The following is a 13,014-nucleotide window of genomic DNA, read 5'->3' on the forward strand; positions in this document are numbered from 1 at the left end:
ACGATAGTAAATATTTTTTTAAATCGCTCTAAAATTCTATAAAAAATACATATTTGGCCCCATGTTCAAATGCCCTCACCTCCCTGCCAGTTGTGCTTAAGTGCCTTCAACTCTGAATTACATTCAGTATGATGCATTTAGGTAATTGATAAAATAACAATCTATATTTGTGTTTTTCAGACAACAGAGCGAGAGAGAGAGCGAGAGAGAGAGCGAGAGAGAGAGCGAGAGAGAGCGAAAGTGAGCGAGAGAGAGCGCGAGTGAGAGAGCGAGAGAGAGCGAGTGAGAGATGCCTAGAAAGAAAGGTAAGTGGCGGTATGATGCCATAAAGAAAGGGGCCGACTGCCCATTGACTGAGGATGCTGTGAATAATGAGGTTCATCCTCGTGACCATATTCACGAGGTTGTGCATCCTTGTCCAATTCCAGCATTGCGTAATCTTTCTTCTTTTGACACTGACCTGGACACTGACTTACTGACTAAAGATGCTGCAATTAATGAGGTTCCATCTTCTGATAAAGTTGATTTGCATCCTCACAAAATTGACACATCAAAGACTACTGACTTTAACAAGACTGAGGTTGAACTTCCTCAAAAAGTTCACGAGGATGAGCATCCGCGTAAAAAAAATGCCACGTGCTATGCCTTCGTGCAGCACAAACGGTCTTCGGACCACTACAGAATTGCTACAAAGTCTTCGGACACTACAGAATTGCTACAGAATTGCTACAGAATTGCTACACAAACTGCTACACGAACTGCTATGAAAAGTCTGATAAACTCTGATGAAAACTTTGGAAAGAAATCTGGTGAAAACTCTCAAGTAAGTAATCCTCAAGTAAGTAATCCTCAAGTAAGTAATCCTCAAGTACCTTATGTTTGTGGTTCATTCCATCAAGCTCATAAACAATTTGGTTCATATGGTGGCAAGCAATGTGTCCCAAACAGTCTGACTGCAATAATCATGAGTGAAATTAGAAATGTCTTTACCTGGAAACCAAAGGATCTTGATGAGATTCTATGTCATGGGAATGCACTGTATGGTTCAATGAGTCAAGCATGTAGAATTTCATGTACAAGTGGATATGTTGCAATTGAGGAATTGCCTAAGAAACATGTACTGTGTAATATGCCCATATCAATCGAGTATGGTAAGATCTTTGGTGGTTCGGTTGGTATTGACCAATATGATAAAGAATGGCAGGACGTACAGTTTCCATTGGATGAGGCGATCCAAAGAGTTTTTTCAGATTTTGATGCATGTTTATTAACCTTGAATGGCTATACTTGTGCAATTGTCAGAAGGAATGGCTGGTATGCTGTATTTGATTCCCATGCACGTAGTTATAAAGGGCTTGTTGATGGAAATGGAAAAAGTGTTTTAGTATATCATTCTAACCTTGTGGAATTGATTGGAAACATCTCAAAACTTGCACAATCTTTGCGTGCAGATGGTAAGGCATTTGAAGTGACTGGAGTCAAAGCAAGTGTGATGGATGACACAGAACAACAACAACAACATTGTGAACAAAAGCCATGTGCAAGCACAAGTGCCTCTACTAGTCGACCACTCTACAGTGCTATGTTGAAAAGTACATGTACAACAGCTCATGTCCCAAAACCGTGCTTGATAAAACAGGTTACCGAGTTTGTACATACTCAAAATGTATCAACTTTACATATCGGACCAGATATGATGACAAACTGTGGAAAAGACTCTGATAGAAACTCTGACAAACTCTCTGGCTATACTCCTGACCAACTCTCTGGCTATACTCCTGATCATGACTCCTTAGATTGTACGTTGTTACAAAGCACTATCATTGATTCCCCCCAAGTACCTTATGTTCATGGTTCATTCCATCAAGGTCATCAACAATTTGGTCTATATGCTGGAAAGCAATGTGTTCCAAACAGTCTGACTGCAATAATCATGAGTAAGATTACAGATATCTTTACCTGGAAACCAAAGGACCTTGATGACATTCTATGTCATGGGAATGCACTGTATGATTCAATGAGTCAAGCATGTAGAATTTCATCTAAAAGTGGGTATGTTGCAATTGATGAATTGCCTAAGAAACATGTACTGTGGAATATGCCCATATCAATAGAGTATGGTAAGGTCTTTGGTGGTTGTGTTGGTATTGACCAATATGATAAAGAATGGCAGGACGTACTGTTTCCATTGGATGAGGCAATACAAAGAGTTTTTTCAGATTTTGATGCATGTTTATTAACCTTGAAGGGCTTTACTTGTGCAATTGTCAGAAAGAATGGCTGGTATGCTGTAATTGACTCTCATGCACGTAGTTGTGAAGGGCTTTTTGATGAAAATGGAAAAAGTGTTTTAGTATATCATTCTAACATTGTAGAATTGATTGGAAACATCTGGCAAGTTGCACAATCCTTAAAGGCAGATTATGAGCCATTTGAAGTGACTGGAGTGAAAACAATTGTGATGCATGACAACGCAGAACAATACTTTGAACATGAGCCATTTATGAACACATGTGTCTCTACTACTCAACCACTCTACAGTACTGTGTTGAAAAGTACACGTACAACGGTTAATACCCCAAAGCCTCATTTGATAATTGAGCCATCTACTAGTACAATGTATGATGACAGTTGTGAAATAACAGATGATGTTATAATTACTGATACCATAACACCTAAATTGTCTTTTAAGCCACTTAGGTCTGTGCATCAGAACGTCTTGTGTTCTCAATTCAAAATCAGTAATGAAAGTCTTGAAACTGTAGAACAAAGCATGGACTTCACACCAATGGGTAATCCTTGTGAGAATAAAGAAATCAAAGGTGACGGGAACTGCTTCTTCAGAGCATTGTCCTTTGTGATCTGTGGTAATGAGAATAAACATTTAAAAATCCGTCATGCTATATTTAAACATCTTTCCAACAATCCATCAACATTTCAACAGTATCTGAGAGAAGGTTATGAATCTATGCAGCAATACCTGACTAAATCACGAATGAATTATTCAGGAACATGGGTTACCGAACTTGAAATCTTTGCAGCTGCAGACTTTTTGCGAACCACTATTATGACATTTAATAATGGTATATGGAATATTTTCCCCAGTTGTCATGCAAGAAATGTGATACTTTCTCACAATTGTCAAGCAGTATATTTAAACAACACTAATGGAAATCATTATGATGTTGTAACATGTGTTAAAAGTAAGCATGATCAAATTAGCTGTGCAGGCATATGTAAAAACACAGCAGGAGAAAATGGTACAATGCAACAAAATAAAATGTCATACAACACAAGTTTCAAGCAGAACAGACCCAATAAGTCAAAATGTGAAAATGACAGAGATGGGTATGAAAAGGATCAAGTATTTAAAGAAAACAAGATGGAAGATAATTCCCAATACCACAATACTACTACCATACATGATGTTGACCGTGGTGAAATAACAGATGATGTTGTCATTACTGATGCCGTAACACCTAAATTGTCTTTTAAACCACTTAGATCTGTGGATCAGGACATCTTGTGTTCTCAATTAAATATCAGCAATGAAAGTTTTAAAACTGTAGAACAAAGCATGGACTTCACACCAATGGGTAATCCTTGTGAGAATAAAGGAATCAAAAGTGACGGGAACTGCTTCTTCAGAGCATTGTCCTTTGTGATCTGTGGTAATGAAAATAAACATTTAAAAATCCGTCATGCTATATTTAAACATATTTCCAACAATCCATCAACATTTCAACAGTATCTGAGAGAAGGTTATGGATCGATGCAGCAATACCTGACTAAATCACGAATGAATTATTCAGGAACATGGGCTACTGAACTTGAAATCTTTGCAGCTGCAGACTTCTTGCAAACCACTATTATGACATTTAATAGTGTTATATGGAATATTTTCCCCAGTTGTCATGCAAGTAGAAGTGTTGACGTACTCAATCAGAGATCTCAAGCAATATATTTAAACAACACTAATGGAAATCATTATGATGTTGTAACATGTGTTAAAAGTAAGGATGATCACATTTGTTGTGCAGGTATATGTACAAATACAGACGAAAAAAGTACAGTGCAACTAAGAAAAAGACCACATGACACAAGTTTCAATAAATCAAAATCCGAGAAAGAAAGAGACAGATATGAAAAGGATCAAGTGTTCAAAAAATCAAAAATAGACTATGAACAACAGAGATATGACACAGATGAAGTGCATAAACAAAGGACTTTAGACCATAAACAACACAGATATGAAACAGATGAAGTGCATCAAAAAACAAAAATAGACTATGAACAACACAGATATGAAACAGATGAAGTGCATAAAAAAACAAAAATAGACTATGAACAACACAGATATGACACAGATCAAGTGCATAAAAAAAGAATTCTAGACTCTAAACAACACAGATATGAAACAGATGATGTGCATAAAAAAGTTAAAATAGACTATGAACAACACAGATATGACACCGATGAAGTGCATAAACAAAGAATTCTAGACTCTAAACAACACAGATATGAAACAGATGATGTGCATAAAAAAGTTAAAATAGACTATGAACAACACAGATATGACACAGATGAAGTGCATAAAAAAACAAAAATAGACTATGAACAACACAGATATGACACAGATCAAGTGTACAGAAAAACTAAAATTGATGATGATCATTTCCGATACCACAATGATGAAGTCTATTCTACTAACAAAATTAAAAACATCAAAATCAAATATGCTACTGAACCAGAGTTCAAAGCAGATGTAAATATGAGAGCACACGAGAACTATATAAAAAATACGTTGGAGCAAACTGACATTGATGTTGCTATTAAAACATTCCACAAAAACATTCGTACAGGCCCTCAATTTGTTTGCTCTGTCTGCCATCGTCAACTTTTCCGAAAGCAGGTCCTTGAGTGTAAGAAATCTTCCTATGAGGAGAAAGACGATATCAGATTCTTAGCAGACAAATGCATTACTCACACATATTTGCATGAATGCAATGGTAACTGTTTACCTAATTGTGTAATGTCACAAGGATCAGCTGCTAAACTATGGATTTGTCATACGTGCAATAGAAAGATATTAAAGGGTAAAATGCCAGAACAAAGTGTATTAAACAATCTACATCTAGAACCAATAGCACCAGAATTAAAATGTCTTAATAGTTTGGAAACTCATCTGACGGCTAAACATATTCCATTTCTCAAAGTAGTTGCATTACCCAAAGGAGGTCAAAACGGATGTCATGGACCAGTAGTTTGTGTACCTTCTAACTTAAGCCATGTGACAAATGTTCTACCAAGAAACGATTGTGATGACATGATGATACGAGTAAAACTGAAACGCAAAATTACATATAAAGGACATTATAATTATGAATATGTTCATACAGATCATGTAAAAAATGCCTTGCGATACCTGATTAAACACAATCCCTTCTATGCTGACACAGAAATCAATACAGATTGGATAAACCCTTTAAGTCAAAGTAATGACACTGATGTTATTGAGGAAGGAGAACAAACAATTGAAAATGCAGATGACGCAAGCAATGTAGATGAAACGGAACATGATGAAGATTTAACCTATACAGAACAACAGAATGGAGCGTGTTTTGATACTTGTCTTCAGCCTGTTGACTTGGCACAAGATATTCTAGATCAGCACTTTGACAGTGTAATATCGGTGGCTCCTGCAGAAGGCAACAATCCCGTCAGACTATTGATGGATAAAACAAATGAAGCTAAATGTTTTCCAGTTTTGTTTCCAAAAGGTGCTCCTACATTTCATGATGACAGACTAATGAGAATAACACTTTCAAAGTACCTAAACAACAGAATCTTAAATGCTGATGGAAGATTTGCAAATAGTGTAGATTATATATTTTACGCTCAATACATATCAGAACTGGAACAAGTTGTGTCTAGTGTATCTATAGCTATGAGAAAGGGAGATGGCAAAAAGGTTCCAGTGCATATCACAGCTGATATGTTAAAAGATACTGAATCATTAAGGAGAATCTTGCATCACAATGAAGGGTACAAGTATCTCCGGAATATTCGTGGAAGTCCACCATTTTGGCAGTGTGTACAAAAAGATCTTTTTGCAATGCTAAGACAGCTTGGTCTTCCTACCTGGTTTTGCTCATTTAGTTCTGCAGATATGAGATGGCCAGAAATGTTGAAAGCACTTATGCTTCAAGAAGGAAAGCAGATTGATGTGGAACAACTTAATTGGTTAGAAAAATGTGGCTTACTAAAACGTAACCCAGTCACAGCAGCAAGAATGTTTGACCATCGATGGCACGAGTATTTAAAGAATGTTGTATTATCTACCGCTGCACCTATTGGACATGTAACTGATCATTTTTATCGTGTGGAATTTCAACAACGGGGAAGTGCACATGTTCATGGTTTGTTGTGGGTTAAAGATGCTCCACAAATAGATAAAGATTCAGATGAAGACGTTGTTGCATTTGTGGACAAATATGTAACATGTGAGATGCCAGACGAGAATGATGAAAAATTGTATGAGGTTGTTAACAGTGTTCAAAAGCATAGCACTAGACATTCAAAGACGTGCAGAAAAAACAAAACTACATGCCGATTTAATTTTCCTAGGCCAATTTCTTGTCAAACATTCATTAGCCGACCAAAGAAAAAGAAAAGTGACAAAGAGGATGTTCAAAAAGATGTTGATGATAATAATGATGATTCACACAAAAAAGATGAGGAGTTTGTCTTGAAAAGAGATGAAGCTTTAAATATTCTTGAAAAGGTGAAAACGGCATTATCAAATCCTGACACTAAATATGAATCAACAGAAGAGTTATTTGATGACGTTGGTATAAATCAAGAAATATTTGAATTGGCATACAATAGAGTTTCTCACAAGACGAGTGTTGTTTTGAAACGTTCACCTAATGGAACTTGGGTAAATCAATACAACAGAGACTTGTTATCTAGCTGGAACGCTAATATGGACCTTCAATTCATTACTGATGCATACGCAGTTGTTGTATACATAATCACCTACATATCAAAATCTGAACGTAACATGGGAATGTTGCTTGATAAAACACAAAAAGAAAGTCTGGATGGAAATGTCAATGCTAAAGAGGCTTTTCAAAAACTTGGAGCTGTTTATCTTCACAATAGAGAAGTTAGTGCCCAAGAGGCTGTGTATAGACTAACAAACATGCATTTGAAGGAATGTTCTCGTAAAGTTCAATTTATTCCTATTGGAGATGCAGTTAGAATGACTAAACCTTTGAAAGTATTGCAGAACCAAATATCACAGGACACCAATGATGACTCAAGCATATGGATGATTAGTCTTGCAGACAGATATAAAAGCAGACCAGAAACTCAAGATTTTGAACATTTATGTCTTGCCACATTTACTTCAGAATACAGAGTGCTGTCCAAATCAGAGCAATCTACATCTACATTTGAACTAAACAACAATTTGGGACGTGTGAAAAAACGGATCCAAACACAAGCCGCAGTGGTGAGGTATCCAAGATTCTCTCCGACAAAAGATCCAGAAAAATACTACGAGTCTATTCTGCAACTTTTCTTGCCATATCGTGAAGATTCACAGTTAAAACCTCCACCTTTTGAATCATTTGAAGATTTTTATAATCTCGCTTCAGTAAGAAATGCTGACGGTGATTTACAGACGGTAAAATCAATTGTTGAGACCAACAGATGTCTTTATGAAAAAGAAAGTGACCAAATTGATGAAGCACAAGAGCTTTTGGAGCAAGTAGGTGATTTGGAAGATGCTTGGGCTCAATTATGTCCTGAATCTGAAAAAGAACGGTTAGAATGTCTCGATCTAAGGAAAGATGAAGTTAATGACGATGATGAAGATGATGTCGAAAAGATCCCTGATTTAAATACAAATACACAAAACATTTGCACAATTGACCCGCATAATGCTCATTTGCGCAGAGAAGATGCATTAAATCTAATGAGATCTTTAAATGAAGAACAATCAAATATCTTTTACAAAATACGTAACTGGTGCTTACAGAAAATCCATGGGGAAAATCCAGAACCGTTTAATGTATTTGTGACTGGAGGTGCAGGCACAGGGAAGACACATTTACTCAAAGCTATACAGTATGAATGTAGCAGACTCTTGTCTCAAACTTCTATAAATCCTGATGATGTCACGGTTCTGTTAACGGCTCCAACTGGTGTGGCTGCATACAACATTGGTTCTTCAACCATACACAATACCTTTTCCATTGGTGTCAATAACACATTACCATATGTACCTCTTGGTGATGATAAAATTAATTCCCTACGTGCCAAACTGGGTAATGTAGAAATATTAATCATTGACGAAATATCTATGGTGGACCATCGTCTTCTAGCCTACATACATGGGAGATTAAGACAAATCAAACAGACTGGTGACTATTCCCTCTTTGGAAAAGTGAACATAATTGCAGTTGGGGATTTTTATCAGTTGTCTCCTGTGAAAGGCATAGCTTTATATGCAGAAGGGACAGGAGTTAATTTGTGGACTACTTTTATGATTGCAAACCTAACTAAGATTGTGAGACAAAAAGATCCAATATTTGCGGAAACACTAAATCGCTTCAGAACACATCAAAAGAAAGAACCATTCAATGTCAAAGATCTACTTTTGATAAAACAACGTGAAACTGGCGAGAAATCTAATGCAATCCACATATTTGCTACCAATAGCGAAGTTGACACATTCAACATTGAAATGTTGCTTGAACATTGTCCAGATACAATTGTTATAGAGGCTGACGATTTTGAAAGAAACCCAAAAACTGGAAGGATGGAAAAGAAAAACGGTCACCATAAAAAAGTATTTAATTCTTGTTTGTCACAAGTTGTAAATATTGGTGTAGGTGCTAGAGTTATGCTCAAGAAGAATATTGATGTTTCAGATGGTCTTGTAAATGGTGCTTTTGGAACCGTCGTCCATATCACACTCTCACCTGATAGTTCATTTCCTTCTGATATTCATGTTGTATTTGATGATGCAAAAGTAGGACAAATTCAAAGATCAAAGACTCGACAAAATGTAACGATAATCAAACCACAAGAAGACCAAGTGACAAATTGTGGTGGAGTAAGACGTCAATTTCCTCTGAGATTAGCGTGGGCGTGCACAGTCCATAAAGTACAAGGTTTGACAGTTGATAATGCTGTGGTGTCATTGAAAAAAATATTTGCACCGGGACAAGCATATGTTGCATTAAGTCGTGTAAGAACTCTCAGTGGCCTCATTATTGAAGATTTTAAGGATTCAGTCATATATTGCAATGACAAAATTGACATGGCAATTCAAAACATGCTGGACTTCATTATTCCCAAAGAAAACCCTACAATCGCATTCACAATTGTTCTGCACAATGTTCAGGGACTAAAAGCACATTTTCCAGATGTTCAAGCACATCATATGCTAAAAAAAGCCAATTGCATTTGTTTGACAGAAACATGGTTAACTTCTGATGACACAGCCAATGATCTTGATTTGCCAGGTTTTACATTTCAACACAATCCGAGATCAAATTGCTACGATAACAGTGATCCAATGTTTACGGATTTAAAACGTCAGATAAGAGGTGGAGTTGGAATATATCATTGCATTAATGACACAATTCATATAATCAATCCACAAAGCTCAAACTTGGAGTGTTTGATGTTTAATGTTCCACGGGTTAATCTGACAGCTGCTATTTTGTATAGACCCAATTCATATAAAATAGACTTATTTCGTACAAATTTGGTGAAACTTGTTCAAGAATTGGATTCATACTCTGGAGGGAAAGCAATAATGGGAGATTTCAATGAAGATCTATTTAAATCTTCTACCATTGTCAATTTGATGAATCAACATGGATACAGACAATGTGTAAAAAGTTCAACAACAGAAAATGGTACCTTGATTGACCATGTATATGTTAAAGATATTGAGAATGAATCTGTTCAAATAATACCAGCCTACTACAGTGTTCACGAAGGCATTAGTATTTCAATACTTTAACTACTAAACAAAGCTAAAAAATAATTAAAACAATATATGATCTGAATTAAATGAAGGTTGTAATGAATAATGACAACTAATTCAAACTGTTTACAAAACTAGCTAAAACAAACTGAAATTATAAATAAATGCTTAGTTTTAACTTGTCTTATTGATTGTACAACAATGACTGAATATATGTTCTTAAATGATATATTGAGTTTACTTTTTAAACTAACACAATAAATACATGTTTTAATATCTTTAATATGGTACTCGATTGTAATACACTGCACTGCATTTTATACTTATTTAATATGTATACACTACTGGTCCTAATTTAATCTTTAACATTTGTGCTTGATTTAAAAAATATTCCACCACTACAATGCAAAACAATAACAGGGAACAGGCACCATTAACATGGTGCCTCAGTTTCCCAGCCCCAGCAAGCCAGGGACTCCACATCACTCCAAAACCCCGTAAGTCCTAAAAGTGATCAAAATGGCGAATGAAACGTATGAAACAAAAGATGGGTTTAGCATGTTGCGCAAGAAAAGTGTTAATATACATGACTGTTACATTTGCAAATATGTGAACTAACGGTAGTACTGCGAGACTGAGGTCTAGCCAACACCAACTCGGGATTCCTGGATCGCTGCTCTCCACAAATTCCTATCCAACATCAGGTTCTTGAGCTCTGCGGTGTTGTCAGCCAAGCTGTCGCGCCGCAGCACGTCTACATGGGTGGTACGCTTCTTTCCCCTCCTGGCTTTGCCCTGGGTTGGCTCCCATAGGGTCAATTTACTTGCCTCAAGTTCTGGGTGCCTGACGCAGTGCCCTGCCAGCCTCATCCTTCTCTCTCTGACTTTGTCCGTGACACGTGGTAGGTCCCCATAGAGGTCCACATTTCTGATGCGGTCCGTCCATGTGACACCTAGTGCCATTCGTAGCATTCTTGTGTAGACTCCATCCAGGGCTTTTTCCTGTTGTACTGTGAGGGTCCATGTCTCGGCCCCATACAGCAGTACTGACTCCACAGTAGCTATGAACAGCCGCCTCTTAAGGTCTTCTCCCATGTCTGATTTCCACACTCTCCTCATCCCGTGCAAGGCTTTCCAGGCAAGTGCTCTCCGAACCTTCAGATCCTGTTCAGTTGAGGCAGTCCAGGCCCCGAGGTACTTGAAGTCCTCGACTTGCTCGAGCACCGTCCCGTCTGCAGTGGCAAAGGTTTTGTCCTCGGTGTTGAATGTCATTACCTTTGTTTTCTTGGCATTGAGCTTGAGGCCGATCTTCCTGCACTCCTTTTCTACTGCCAGTAGTAGCTCCGTTCCTTTCTCGACTGTATCCGAGGTTAGGGCGATGTCGTCTGCATAGTCGAGGTCAGTGACCATGATGGGGTGTACTCGCCTTGACTTCCTCGGGACCAGAGTGAACCCCAGCGCCTCCTCTCTGCCATTGATTGCAAGTCTCAGTGCATGATCCATCACTACGACGAACAGGAAGGGAGCAAGAGTGTCACCTTGTAGGACGCCTGCAAGAATTTCAAATTCTTTGGTGTCTCCGTCGCAGGTTTGGACCTTGGCTCTAGTCTGGCTGTAGCTTGACTCTATCATCTGGACGAACTTTTCTGGAGTTTCCCACGGTGGATGGTGTCGAAAGCTTTTTGGAAGTCGATGAATGTGATCACCGCTGACAGGTTGCGCTCCCTTACCCCTTCCAATATCCTCCTCAGTGCCAGTATCTGCCCGACTGTTGTTCGTTCCGGGCGGAAGCCGTTCTGTGAGTTTCTCAGTAGAGGGTCTAAGATTGGTCTAAGACGATTGAGGATCATCCTGTTAGCGGTCTTGGCAACTTGTGAGCTCAGGCTGATGCCACGGTAGTTGTCCGTCTTGGTGAGGTCACCTGACTTTGGTACTGGAACGATGTTCATTGTGCGCCATAGCTCCGGCTGCTCTCCAGACATGTGTGCTTTGTTGATAAAATCTAGCACCACCTCGTCTATGGGCACGTATTTCAGAACCTCTGCAACGTGACTGGATTGTATTCATGGAAGTGAACGAGTAAAGACTACAAGGCAGCCCTGTGTCCGGTGTGTGTTAATGCTTAAATGTGAATATGCGACACTACATTTGGCGACGAGGAAAATATCCTGCTCGTTGTGGACTTTTAACAAGAAAGTGGATTAGTCTACAAGAGTTTTGCGAAAAGCAAGAAAGTTAAACTCTGAGAAACAATGTCTCTGAGTTTGCCTGCGGTTCCACCCTTTGATGTCACTGACCCAGCCAACGTTGGAGTTCGGTGGGAGAAATGGATAAAAGGATTCAAGCTTTATGTCACGGCAGCGGGAATAACTGCTGCGACAAGGAAGAGAGCATTTCTGTTGCATTTAGCTGGCTCGGATGTACAGGACATTTTCTCCACGTTGGATGGTACGGGAGACGACAGTAATTATGATCTGGCCGTGGACAAGCTGGATGCACACTTCACACCGCAGAAGAATATTCCCTACGAGAGACACATGTTCAGGCAAGCAGAACACTCACAAGGAGAAGCGGTGGACAGTTTCGTGTGCACATTAAAGAAGTTGGCCGCCACGTGTGAATTCGGTAACGGCCGAGATGATTTTGTACGGGATCAAGTGATTGACATGTGCAATTCCAATGCGTTGCGGAGGCGGCTGCTGCGCGAAAAGGATTTGACTCTTGCGACTCTACAAGAAATTGCAAGGGCAACGGAAGCAGCAGATCATCAAGCAGCAAGGATGGAAAGGTTGTCTGTTAGTGTCCAATACCCATGGTAAATAAGATATACCCGTGGTAAATAAGATATACCCGTGGTAAATAAGATATACCCGTGGTAAATAAGATATACCCATGGTAAATAAAGATGTACCCGTGGTAAATAAGATATACCCATGGTAAACAAAACACTCTGCAAGGCGCATACGCACGGCTCATGCTGAAGGAAAGAACTGGCGCACTGAACTGCAG

Source organism: Electrona antarctica (assembly GCF_951216825.1).
Source record: "Electrona antarctica genome assembly, contig: scaffold_148, whole genome shotgun sequence".
NCBI lineage: Eukaryota > Metazoa > Chordata > Actinopteri > Myctophiformes > Myctophidae > Electrona > Electrona antarctica.